The sequence below is a fragment of the Pinus tabuliformis genome, chromosome 4_1, assembly GCF_031772625.1.
Source record: "Pinus tabuliformis cultivar Carrire ecotype Pingquan chromosome 4_1, CPIR1, whole genome shotgun sequence".
Taxonomy (NCBI): domain Eukaryota; kingdom Viridiplantae; phylum Streptophyta; class Pinopsida; order Pinales; family Pinaceae; genus Pinus; species Pinus tabuliformis.
The window spans coordinates 306,882,769-306,896,983 of NC_142303.1; positions in this window are offsets into that span (position 1 = coordinate 306,882,769).

Here is a 14,215-nt window from a genome sequence, read left to right on the forward strand (position 1 = left end):
TCTGTGCTACCTTCGTTTCTATAGATCCTCCCACTTCGTGTAACCCCAAACATCAATTTATTCGCATAACCCACTTTTAACGCAATAGCATTTTAATCCAAGTGTTCAAATATTTAATGTACTTACCTCGTGGTCCTTTGACGAAGTATTATTCTGCCTCGCTGTAGCTGACTGAAGTATCTACCGTGAACTCGGTGATAAATCCTCCTATAATTCGATCGAGCCAGTGGTCCACAGCACGTGCAATCTTATCTTCTGATGCTTCTAGTCTGCGCACCAATTCTGGAGTCCACACAATCGGTTCGTTGAGCCTACACCTTCCCTAACTGTCTACTAGCTTTGCAATCCACTCATACAACTCAGAGGGGAAGGATGCAAAGAACATTTTTTGGATTTCCGTATATAAGTAGTGTTCTAACTATTGTTCCTTTGATACTCACAGATTCCTGTTTTCATGTGCCGTGAACTTGTGAATCTTTCTGTCCAACTGCCCTTCAATTTATTTCTTCATCGAATTCCAATGACACGACATTAGACATCCCTTATGCAAATCCTGATCTCGGCAACGAAACCATTTGTTGGCTTGTTGCGGCCTAACCCAAGTTTGGAGGTGATTTAGCCAAACAAATCCCAGTAGTACTAGATCTTTCAGCAACAGTCCGTGAAGCGCAGACTGAGGTCTCACCCGAAGTAGTATGGGAGGGTGCTAGAACCAGGTTTCCACACCCTAGAGATGTCTGATGGGTTCAAGTGGTCTGCAATTCGACCCTGCGCGCATGTCGCTACACGCAATTACCCATTCCTCACAACTTGAGATGCTACCTTCGCGTAGCCCTACTCGAGGGCCGAATGGTGTTATTACCCAAGTCCTTACTAGTAATCTAATATTAGTTGATTACCTTAGCTTATCTATATGCTTTCAGTTATACTTAACAATATTCACAGTTCATACGAGTGCGCGCAGTAAATAAACAGTATAATTGCAATTCATATCCAATAGATAATAAGCCAAGAACAAATACACGGAATTCAAATACATATTCTCTTTATTATTATCTTCCTTTGGTTATAGACTCTATTCCACCCTGCGCACTCAGCTGTAGGGGTCTGCGCACTCAGCTGCAGACAACTAGGCCTCTGCACACTCAGCTATAGAGTCTTCTCCTACTCTATGACCCAAGATACACTTAGACACTTGCTTTGTGCTTCTGTCTCATACTTTGCTCTAACTAACAATATTTTACACTTAGAGCTTCGCTCTATTTATACAATCCCATTGTCCGCGGACCATGGGTAGGCCAACATTACATTCAAAACTAGGGTGGACAGCCCTATGACTCTAATATACATTTCGAGCCCGCAATTCGCAGAGCTTTACAACAATATCAACTCAAAACTTGGGCTTTGAGCCCCAAAACATGCCGTGGGGGGATTCGATGCCCAACAGTCCTGTTCCTTGATCCACCCGATCCAATGGTTCCTATGCACTATTTCTTCATTACGTCTCCCTTTCAATGATTTTGATCTTTGATTGCTCTTCCGCTTGACTCCTTCCTGAACTTTTTTCTGTGTATTATTTAAATGTTGCCACTCCTGAGCTTTGATTTGGTTATTCAATCAAACTCCAACACTGTCCGATCATCGCAAACACCAAAAAAAGTGAAAACAGATTTACTTTAGTTTCCTTGCTTACACATTGGTATGGTTTGATGCTCTTTACTTCTGTAACTTAGATAACAGCATTAGGTTAGCGTTGATTTAGCAATTTTGCTTAGCATAGTTGTTTAAATGGTTAATTAGGATATGGTGTGATTTAGCATTACATGTTGTTTTCTTTATTACTGCAGTAGAGTAGCTCTCTTAGAATAGATTTTCTCTTCTTCCATCAAAGAATTAAGCTTTTTCTTACTCTATAGAAGTCTGGCTTGGAACCCCTGGGGTCTCTCACCAAATGAATAGTGATAACAGGGAGGAACTTCATTTTTACTTGTGCATATAACACTGTCACCTCCAAGTTTGTATGAACCACAGGTTGATAAGTAAAGCGGGTATCCCATAATTTGCAACATCCTTGATGTAATACTGGCGCTTATCACTTTTTGGCATCGTTTCTAGGGAGGTGTCTGAGTAGAATGTGATTACTGCATTCTTTTCTTCTATTTCTAGTTTCCAATTTTCTGCTATTAGTTTATTTCTACAAAAGCAATCTAGTAGCTTCCTTTCTTTTAGTTTTCATTATCTTCTTTCCTTTCCATTCTGCAAGTAGAATTTCAATTCAGTAAATAAATTTTCTTTCTATTAGTAGTTTTCATTCAACCAACAATTTCGTTTCTAAAAAGTACTTTCCAGCTTAAAAATCTTACAAAAAACCAACCCAAAAACATTTCCTTTCATGCCTCATAGGAATAGGGGCAATTTAGGGAAATTCTTGCCAAATACCCCCACTGCATCCAACAACCAACCTTCTCTCTTATTTAGTGGCTATGAACTGGAGGAACCTTTAGGTGAGAAACTTGACATATTTGAAGAACCTATAGGGGAAGAAGAGATAGAAGAACCCATTCCTACTGAACCAATGGCTAAAAACCGAAAGTACAGAGGAAATAGAGAGAGAATTGAGGGTTCCTTCCCCATCAGGGAAACCAATGGGGACACTAAGATGAAGAATATAAGCCCCTCTGCTCTACCTTATTTCCATGGATTGACCACAAAGGACCCTGACACTTTCCTATTTGACTTTGTTGTTATATGTCGAACCTATGACTATACAGATGATGAGAAAAAGTTTAAAGTGTTTCCATCTAACCTCAAGGATGCCACATTGCGCTGGTTCATGGGTTTACCTGGAGATAGCATCACAACTTGGGCTCAGATCCAGCAGGCTTTTAACAACAAATATAGGGACTACTGTAGGTCAAAGGATACTAAAGAAGATATTTTCAAGATGACCATGGGCCAAGATGAATTCTTAGAAGACTACGAAGAAAGGTTCCAGCTCAGTTACAAAAGGATCAAGTGCACACTTGACCCCAAGTCACTAAAGTTGGTCCTACTTAGAGGAGTAAGGGAAGATCTTTTGGATACCTTACACTTGTTAGTAGTAGGGTATATCTACCGATTACCATATGCAGATATCAAGACTGACTTTAGAAACCATTTTAGGGCAGCCAGGAAAAAGGGTAGGAGTAGTCAACCTATGTCCAGTACATCATCTTCCAACTCATCCATCAAGGGTGAAATTGGAAATATGCTGGAAGATTTCAAAAGTGAGATGCTACAAATCCTTGCCTTGCAATTGGACACCATGAATATCAAAAGGAAGCAAGAGGAAGAAGAGAGAGCCTTGGCCATCTTTTGTCCTAGATACACCAAGAGGCATCCCAGGAATGAATTTCCATTGAATTGCATTGAGATTTGCTCGATCTGTGAAGAAAACCACTCCATAGACAAGTGCCCTTCTTTACCCAGACTCAAAGTTGTATATCAAGGAGCTAAAGGGGTCACTAAGAAGCTTTGCTACATCAACCAAAGGAGACCTCCTGGGCCTAGACCATACCAGCAGGGTATGCAAGGGTCATCCCATGCATATTACAACCCCAACCAAACCACAGTTATACCTTCTTGGGGACCCTCTAGTCATCCTTCCTGGTCTACACCCCCTCCCTGGTCCTATGCATCTCAGTATCATTCCCAGCCAGCCAGTCGGTCATTTCAACCTTATGTTTTGCCACAACCTCAATGGAATACCCCACTCCAAGGGTGGAGGCCCCAATACATCAATGCTCCAGCTCTATTGCCCCCACCACCTACCCAACCATAACTCCTACACTCTACTCTACCCAAGCAAACCTAGATGCCTGCCCAGCCAAATCTGAACCCGAACAATAGGCAGGCTCAACAAGTATACAGTGGAGAGACATCATACCCAGCTTATGTTGTATAAATCTAGGATATCAACCTAAGATCTAGGAGAATTCTCCCAGATAACCAACCTCCCTTTCCACATAGGGAGGTTGAGGAAGAAAGAGAGGAAAGAAACCTTAAAGTAAATCCACCATTTCCTAAGAGATTAGCCCAACCACTCTAGCCTACACCAGAAGAAACTGAACTTCTAGGAGAATTGAAAAATCTATGTGTAAAGATATCCCTTCTCCAGGCAATAAAATATGTTCCCATTTACAATAAGTTGATTAAGGAGAAATGCTTCAAGCATCCAGGAAGAAGAAAAAGGGATGCCCTTACCATTAATGTCATTGGGCAGCTGTCCAACTTAATGTTGGGGCAGGTAATATGTCCAAAATATTTGGACCCTGGAAGCCCTGTAGTAGATGTGCACATCAATGGCACCATCATCCCACACACTCTGATTGATCTTGGGGATACCACTAATGCGATGTCCAAGGACACCATGATCAAGCTCAACCTCTAAGGGTCATTGAGGAAGACCACAACAGTTCTGCAACTTGTAGACCGTTCCACACTCACCCTTGAGGGAATTGTGGAGGATGTGATGGTCTCCATTGACTCCTGGGAGTACCCTGCAAATTTTCTAGTTATCCAGCCTAAGGCTAAGCTTACTGGTTACCCTCTCATCCTTGGGACGCCATGGTTGGCCACAGTCGATGCTTACACTAGCTACAGAGATGGGAATATGACCATCAAGAATGGGCATATGTCCAAACAGTTAGTCCTATACCCTCCTACTCAACCTTCTCTAGAGCATGATTTACTTGTATGGTTGGAGGAGGAGGAAGAAGATGAGGTTTATTCAGCCCAACTTTATGCTTTGGAAGCAACCATAGGAGGAGGACTGCAGGATGAGGATGACTTAATTAAACACCTGCTCCAAAGTCCAACTCCTAGGTTGTTACCATTAGAAGAAGAAGTAAGGGAAACCCAAAACAATCATCCAATTGACTTATTCTTGGTTGATTCCAACCCACTCTGTGTCAAAACTATAGAATTCGGCCCAGAGAAAACTTTGAAAATTAATCCATCTCTTTCTTCTCTTGAAGAGGAAAAGCTATGCAACATGGTGAGAAAACACCTAGAAGCCTTCGCTTGGAGTTACAAGGAAATGAAGGGAGTACACTCCTCAGTGTGTACTCACCACATATACATCAAAGAAGGTTGCAAGCCAGTCTAGCAACCAAAAAGGAGGATGAATCCAACTCTTAAAGATATAATCAAAGAAGAACTATAAAAACTGCTAGATGTGGGATTCATTTACCCTATCTCCGATAGTGAGTGGATTTCTCCTTTAGTGTTAGTTCCCAAGAAAAATGGTAAGTGGAGGATTTGTGTCGATTACAGGGAGTTGAACAAAGCCACAAAGAAGGATCATTTTCCCCTACCCTTCATTGACCAAGTGTTAGATGGCCTGGCAGGGAAGAAGTTTTTTTCTTTCCTAGATGGATTCAGTGGGTACAACCAAATCCAAATCTGCCCAGAAGACTAGGATAAGACCACATTCACCTGTCCTTGGGGTACTTTTTCCTATAGGGTCCTTCCTTTTGGCCTATGCAATGCTCCTGCCACTTTCCAGAGAGAAGTCTTGAGTATTTTTGCTGAATTAGTACATGATGCGGTGGAAATTTATATGGATGATTTTACACCTTATGGCTGTGATTTTCAAGAAGCCCTAACTAACCTAGGCAAAGTATTGCACAAATGCATTGAAATGAACCTGTCTCTAAGTTCGGAAAAATGTGAATTCTTAATGATTGAAGGGACTGTTCTAGGTCATTCAATATCTCAGCAAGGACTGCAGGTGGACCTAAACAAAATAGCAATCATCCAAAGGTTTCCACCTCCACAAAAGCAGAGGGATTTCAGGAGTTTCTTGGGTTTAGTTGGATACTACCAAAGGTTCATAAAGGACTTCAACAAGTTGGCCTCTCCTTTATTTGGGTTGTTGGCCAACGATTCTGAGTTTATATGGTCAAAATGCTCTCAAGAGGCCTTAGAAATTTTAAAGGGTAAGTTAACCACTGCACCAATTCTTTGAGGCCAAAACTGGGCCCTCCCTTTTCATATTCATGCTGATGCCTCACACAAAGCCATAGGAGCAGCCTTAGGTCAGGTAGAGGAGAAATTTCTCTATGCCATCTATTTCATCAGTAAGAACTTATCAAAGGCTGAGCTAAATTATACTATGACCGAAAAGGAACTCCTGGCTGTTGTGCATTCATTAAACAAATCTAGGCATTACATTACAAGCTACCAAACATTTGTGCATATTGACCACGCTACAATCAAATATTTAATGAACAAACCTGATGTGAATGCTAGAATTATAAGATGGTTGCTTTTATTACAATAGTTTGATCTAACTATTGTTGATAAGCCTAGTAAGGAAAATGTTGTTGCAGACTTTCTATCTAGGATGAATCTGCCTGCAGGTGAAGAAGGAATGGTGGATGACCAGTTACCAGACAAACATTTGTTTTCTATTTCAGTTCTCTCCCCATGGTTTGTTGATATAGAAAACTATTTGGTATTAGCACAGTTCCCACCAAACTTGCCCTCCAGAGAAAAAAGCAAGATAGTTAGGAAAAGCACCCCTTTCACCTGGATTGGGGGAAATCTTTTCAAACCTGGCCCAGATAAAATCTTAAGAAGGCGTGTAAGGGAAGAGGAAGTTTTTTACATCCTTTTGACCTATCATGATGGGCCTTGTGGAGGTCACTTTGCAGTAAAGAGAACAACATTCAAAGTGTTACAAGCGGGCTGTTATTCGCCCACTCTTCATCAAGATGTGAAAAAGTACATTAGTCAGTGTGATCAGTTCCAGAGGATGGGAAAGCCTACTCCAAGAGATGAAATGCCCCTAAAACCTCAAGTGACTTTCAAGCCATTTGATAAGTGGGGCATGGACTTCATTGGGCCTTTCAACCCTCCTTCAAAGCAAAAACAATACATTATTGTGTGCACTGATTATTTGACTAATTAGGTTGAAACCAAGGTGATTACGGAAGCAACAAAAGAGAAGGTGGTTGAGTTCCTAAGGGAGAATGTATTCTACAAATTTGGGTACCCTCGAGAGCTAGTCACAGACCAAGGCAACCAGTTTACCTCCAACATGATTGAAGAACTGCTTAGCCATCACAAAATCAAGCATGGGACCTCCACTCCTTATCATCCACAAGCTAATGGACAAGTGGAGGTGACCAACAGGGCACTAGAGAGCATCTTAACCAAGGTAGTAACCAATAGTAGGAAGGATTGGGCAGAGAGAGTAGTTGAGGCCACCTAGGCCTATAATACAAGATGGAAGACCACTGCTGGATTTAAACCCTATGAGTTGGTCTATGGGAAAAAGGCTTTGTAGTCCATTGAGTTTTGAATATAACAAATTGAGGATGGTAGCCCAACTAGATTTGGATCTTAGTCATGCATAGGAAGAAAGATTTTTCCAATTGAATGGATTGGATGAATTCAGAATGCAAGCCCTCCTACATATAGAGATAGTTCAGCTTCAGAGGAAGATCTGGCATGATAAACATATTAAGGAGAAGCAATTTCAAGAGGGCGATTGGGCATTGTTATATGATTCTAGGTATAAAGACTTCAAGGGAAAGCTAAGGACAAGATGGCTCGGACCTTATGTGGTGGAAAGATGCCATGATAATGGTTTAGTGCAAATCAAAACTATAGATGAAGACTCCATTCCATTTCTTATTAATGGACATCGACTGAAAATGTACAAGAAGCCTTTATCAAAACAAGACTTCATTGACAATATCAATAAGACAGTGATGATGGTGGAGAAAGTTCCAGCTCTTCCCTCATCAGGTCACTAAAAAAGAGAAAAAAGAATAAGTATTCAAGTGAAAACCTCCATGAGGCACCTGAGTCCCATCTTTGGGTTGAAAACCTCGTGAGGCAGCCCAATGATGAAAAAAAAAAATGAAAAAATAATAAGAAGATCCCTGGGTGAAAACCTTCCTTGAGGCTCCTAGGGAAAACATCTAGTGTGAAAACCTCTCTGAGGTAGCCTAGGTTTGTTTCAAAAAAAAAAAGAGAGAGGAAAAAGGCATTATGTATTTGCAAGTGGGCGAGAAAGATAATCAAGGAGCAAAGAGAAGATCCAAAGGGAACCCTGCCTCACATATATTAATTTCCTCCACTCCTTTCCATGCATCCGTCCATCAATTCCATTGTTTTTTTACTTCATTGCTTCAATTTAGGCGAAGACTGTATTTTCTATAGGATCCCCTGTATTCCTACAGGATCCCCTGAAAACCTACAGGATGATCTTGTAGAAATTACAGTGACCTGGAAAACCTACAGGAAGCAATCCGAGGGTGAATGGTAGGTTGGTTAGGTCCCAAAAACTCATTCTAAACATGATATAACCCCTCACCTCGTCCATTACCATCATCCCTACACTCATCATTCAAAACACACACTCCTACTTGAATGTCCCTTGCTCCACACACACTCCTACTCCCTCTTTCCATTCATTGTAGCATCCTCACAACCCCAGCCAGCAACATGATTAAGAAATTATAAGGGAGAAGCAGCTACAGTTAATCCTGTGGTAGCCTATCCCACAAAATATCAATCATCAGCTACAGGTCCTCACTAGGATGATCCAGGAGCTCCACAGCAGCAGCAGCATCAGATCTTCAGTCATAGACACTTGAAAAAGCCGAGAAGCCATCAGCAGATAGCAGAGGAGGAAGAAGAATGACCATGCAGCAAATAAACAACACAGCACCTCTGATCTTCGACAACTGTAACATGGCATCGAGACCATAGGTAAGCATCCCTCTCACTCACGCATATGCATCATTTGATCAAAAGTTGTAAGGGTCACGAGGTAGTTGGTTTATAAGTGAAAAGGTGGCTAGTTAATTTGGCCACCTTCGTTCAATCATCACATAAATGCAGTCAACTCAAAGATAGAGGAGGAGTAGGAAAAGAAGTGGTTAACTGCAAATCTACAGGGTGGGAGATGATTACGAGGAGTGGGAATGATGAGGTGGTAGTGGGGACCAGTGGTCCAAAAATGGAAGCGTACCTCTGCTCCCAGCACACCACCTCACCCCGAAAAGCTATAAAGGGAAACAAAACATTGTTTGCATGCATTCATGTATTCCACCTCCTCGAAACTCCCTCACTCAAGTCGCTCTCATAAATTTGGCCACCCACCGGAAGCAAGGATCCATCGTTTTGCAAGAGAATTTCTACAAGAGCATGCATAGGAATTCCTACAGGAATAGTCTACAGGATACACAGAGGCATTCTATGGGATAGGCAGAGAGGGGTTCAAGAGGGAATATCACGAGAATTGTCCACTGCCACCATTCTAAAGAGGTAGGATCTAAAAATCCATCCCCATTTGCAAACAAATGAACTAGAAATGCTCTAAAATCTAGTGGATATAACAACTATGGGAGGTGAATTACATACACAAGAAACTTTGTTTTCTCCTAAATTTAAAATTCTTGTGTCAAACCTCTCATTTCCTCCTCAAGCTTCACTAGCAAGATGACAAGAGGGTTTAATAGGAGAGGACCCACAAACACTGCGAGGATACAACAACACCCCAAAGTGCTTGAAATATTTATAAGACACCAATGGATGGGGTTTTTGGAAAAATTCATAGGGTATGATGATGAGGTGGCTCAAGAATTTGCTCATTCCCTCACTCCACATAGTAGAATCCATGCCATTGTTATAGTTAGAGGTCTCACTATAGATCTCACCCCAGAGCTCATCAGTGGGGTCACCACACTTCCCCTAGGAATTCCATGGAGAAAAGAAGACAAAGCAGACAGTCAAGTGGCAAAAATGAAATTCTTTTTAGAAGGTGAAGAACCCACAGAGGATGATAATGGAGTAAGGAGGGACAATCTTCCATACCCATGGAGTGAGGTAGCTTACCAAATCATCAAATATATCTCATGTGAGGGTAGATATAGTGTTATTTATGGCTACCATTTTAGGATGCTTGAAGAATTAAGATTTGGGGTAGAAACACCGGTTCACCAAAGATTCAGCATACCCTATTTCTTGATCCAATCACTCATAGACTCCAACAAAAAAGTAAAGGAAGGGAGTTCCCAACAATTGGCTCACCATGGGTTGATTAGGATCCTCATTGAGGATGCCCTCCAAAACCTCAGGATCCCTATAACATGGTCAGTCTTCAGAGACTTACCAGTAGAGGATGACATCAAAACCCTCAACTATGATGTTAGTCCTTCTCTCAGTGAGGAGGAGGAAAAAAAAGAAGAATAAGATACAGAGCTATATGGGGATGAGATGGATGAAGAAGAAACTAATACAGAGGAATATGATGAAGCAAAACAAGAAAGGGGAGAAGAGAAGGAGGATGATGCTGAAACAGAGGAGGAAACGAAGGAAGAAACTAATGGAGATGAGAAAGAACAACAAGAGGAAGAAGATAAGAAAAATAGAGAGGAAGAAGGCATTGAAACAAAAGGGGAAGAACACAAGGAGGAGTCACCTAGGGTGTCTCCAGAGGCCCCTAAGAGGGAGGTAGCAGTTGCCCTCACTACTCTCAGCACCCTAGTCAAGAAAAAAGGGAAAAGAACGAGGCAAACCCCTCTATATTTTAGAAAAAGAAAGAGCACAAGAATCAAACAAGGGAAGCCACAAATATCAACAAAAATCCCTATTGAGATTGAAGATTCCCCTACACCAAGGGATAGAGAAGCAATAATGAGAGATCAACTTGAGAGGGAAAATGCATGGCTGAGAGGATAGCTACAGGAAAGGGAAAACCAACTAGTATGTATGGCTAGCCTCTCCTTGGAGGCCATCTAGTGTAGGATGCCAGCTAAATCCTATGCTCTTTACCTCAAAGAAAAATGGATGTAATTTCATATTAAAACACTAGCACAAAGCGGCACCATGCCATTTCAGGACTACAGGAAGTTTATTGATCTTTGTGATCAAAGTATACTAGAGGATAGGGCCAAAATGGTTGAGTTTTACTTGCACAACATGGCCCTCATAGACATGAATGTTTGGGATCCCAAGGCCAAGCTAGGAGATCTACAATTAATGGCTTTGGCATCATGGATGAACCATGAGGAGTCAAGGGCTGCAAAGACGAAAAGAATATTGGCCAGGGAGCAAAATGAACCTCTTATCATTAGAGATGAACAATCAAATCCCATGGCCCTAATCAATATGCATAATCTAATTGCAAATGATCCTCATCTGACACCTAGATATCTTGCTGCTCAAGAGCAAGCAATTTCACATTTTGAGGATATGTTTAGGCTTCTAGTAGATGATAGTATACATGCCTGTTAAAGGAGATGGAACACACTGGCACGCAGCTTGAAGATAATATGTTGCTCACAGGATGAGCAACGCTTTCAGTAGGGGGGTGATGATGAGCCTCATCATTGGGTAATTACATGGGCCTTAATTCACTTCCTAGCTTAGTCAAACCAACTATTCTCACAACTTATTGCATACTTTTGATTATATTTTGTTTATGAGATGAGTTAGAGTTGGATATTTTTCTTTGTGGTCTAATGTGCATTTAATGTAGGATTAAAGGATAAAAGCAAGGAATTTTGGCAAATACCTTGGTCAAAAATCGAATGGGACAAGGGAGAGGAATTATTGGAGGTAAATCCTCCTCATTTACTACCCCTTCATTCGAATATTCCTCCATCAACTCAGAGTGCAAAAGCCAAATCATGAGGACTAGAAGGCAATCGAGCAAGTGAAATTCAAAGCACCAGTTTATCTCGAGTTTGGGAGCCGAGCCTCCCTAATTTTAAGGAAGTCGATGGAGACTTTAGATGTATAAGTAGAGAGGCCTAGGAACTCAGTATTATTCGGATATTGGATTGTAAAACTTTACTCTATTTTCAAGCTACAAGACTTGTGACAGTTTTTTATGTAATCCATTGTTTCGATAATAAGAATGAGGTTTGTTTTGAGCCAGCACTGAGTTAACTTAGAGGGCTGAAACTCTTAGGTTAGGACCCAACCTTAGAAGCCAAGGGTCCTATTTATTGTACGTGTATGCTAGCATAGATTCATGGTTTAATCATTCATTTTTTTAAGTAGCTGCATTTCCATTGCAACAGTGTAGCGTAGATTGGTTGTGTTTTAGTTTGCTTCCATTTGTGCCTTCTTTCAATTAGCAGGTTAGAAAGGAAAAAAATATCACCATAAGGTTGTCAGTAAGTGCATCAGCCTCACCTCCTCCCTCTGGGACCATGACTTGAGGAAGAGACCATGTCTTGATTCAGTACTTGCTTCATTTCATCATCATATTTTCCCATCACTCTCATTCTATAATAAGATCTCACTCATATTTTCATTTCCTTCACACTTCCTTCATGCATAATATATGTGGAAGCCAATAAATCACATCTTAATTGGATTATACCCGTAGATTTCCTTACCGTCTGATCCGCAAAAAACCTGACCAATCACCATTGATCGCATGCCACATATTCATTTCAACGTTTGACTTTAGGCGCTCCAAATCTCCAATGTCGATTTGTTTTGCTTGATCCAATGGCTATCACGTCACCCGCTCACCAACTAGCTTGGCTGATCTCCACCATTGATCAATCCCACATGATCCAATGGCTATCATGCAATCTTGCGTGGATTCTTGCATGACCAATATCAGATCAAGAGCACATGAGAAAACTAGTTTTCCTGTGTTACGTGTCACCCACTTAGGCTAATCACGTAAAATTTAGGAATTCCACTTACAGATTTCAGGGCGCGCGAGAAACTGCTTACCACCTACGAAGACCACTCCATCATTCCACATGTTTTCCACCCTTCTGCCAACACGTGACTTGATGTGATCCATCCATCTATTCACTTAATCTCCGTGATAAGATCTTTGCCACTCATCTTCCGTTAATCCTGTTCGTTGATCAATCCATCCATCTATTCACTTAATCTCGATGATAACATTGCCGCTCATCTTCCGTTAATCCTATTCATTGATTTATCCATCCATCTATCCACTTAATCTCTCGCGATAAGATCTTTGCAGCTCATCTTCTGTTAGTCTTGTTCGTTGATCCGCCCGATCCAATGATTCCTATGGACTGTTGCTTCATTACATCTCCCTTTCACTGATTTTGATCTTCAATTTCTCTTCCGCTTGACTCCTTCCTGAATTTTTTTTTTGCGTATTATTTAAATGTTTCCACTCCTGAGCTTTGATTTGGTTATTCAATCAAACTCCAACACTGTCTGATCATCGCAAACACCAAAAAAAGTGAAAACAGATTTAGTTTAGTTTCCTTGCTTACACATTAGTATGGTTTGATGCTCTTTACTTCTGTAACTTAGATAGCAACATTAGGTTAGTGTTTATTTAGCAATTCTACTTAGCATAGCTATCTAAATGGTTAATTAGGATATGGTGTGATTTAGCATTACATGTTGTTTTCTTTATTACTGCAGTAGAGTAGCTCTCTTAGAATAGATGTGTTCTTCTTCCATCAAAGAATTAAGCTTCTTTTGACTCTATAGAAGTCTGTCTTGGAACCCCTGGGGTCTCTCACCATATGAATAGTGACAATAGGTAGGACCTTCACTTTTACTTGTGCATATAGCACTGTCACCTCCAATTTTGTACAAACCACAGGTTGATAAGTAAAGTTGGTAGCCCAGGCGTTGCAGCATCCTTTCTACAATACTAGCGCTCATCAGTGTTACAAGTCTATTTGGGCACATCACTCCCGATGATCAAATCAGTGTAAATAGGGTATATCAAACCCTAATTCAGTTGCTACATGCCCTAGACATGCCACCTCATTGAGTGCTTTCATCCATGAGAGTTTCCTGACTTCAAACCCTGTTGAAGTACTTCCTTAGGTCACCAACGCACCCCTGGTCAGGGGTAAGTGCTCTACAGAGCAGGTAGCTCCATTCAAGGCTGCGTTGTAGAGCACCTAAGCCCACTCAAGCCTGTGCTGGGTGATAATCCTCAAAATGTTCATTGGATCCTAAGTATATTCCTCCTTTCTAGAGCCTTCTAGAAGGAACCCAGCTCCTATCTTATCAAGATGAGCTTGACTTAGGATAGCCTTGGATCATCTAACCCTCTATCCTCTCATCCCTTTGAACATGGAAACTAATCATCCAATTATGGAAAACCATTCAATGCCATATTAGTGACAAAACCACTTGCATTCATCTATAATTTGGCCTCCCATCATAGAGCCAAAGAGCTTGGAAATTATAA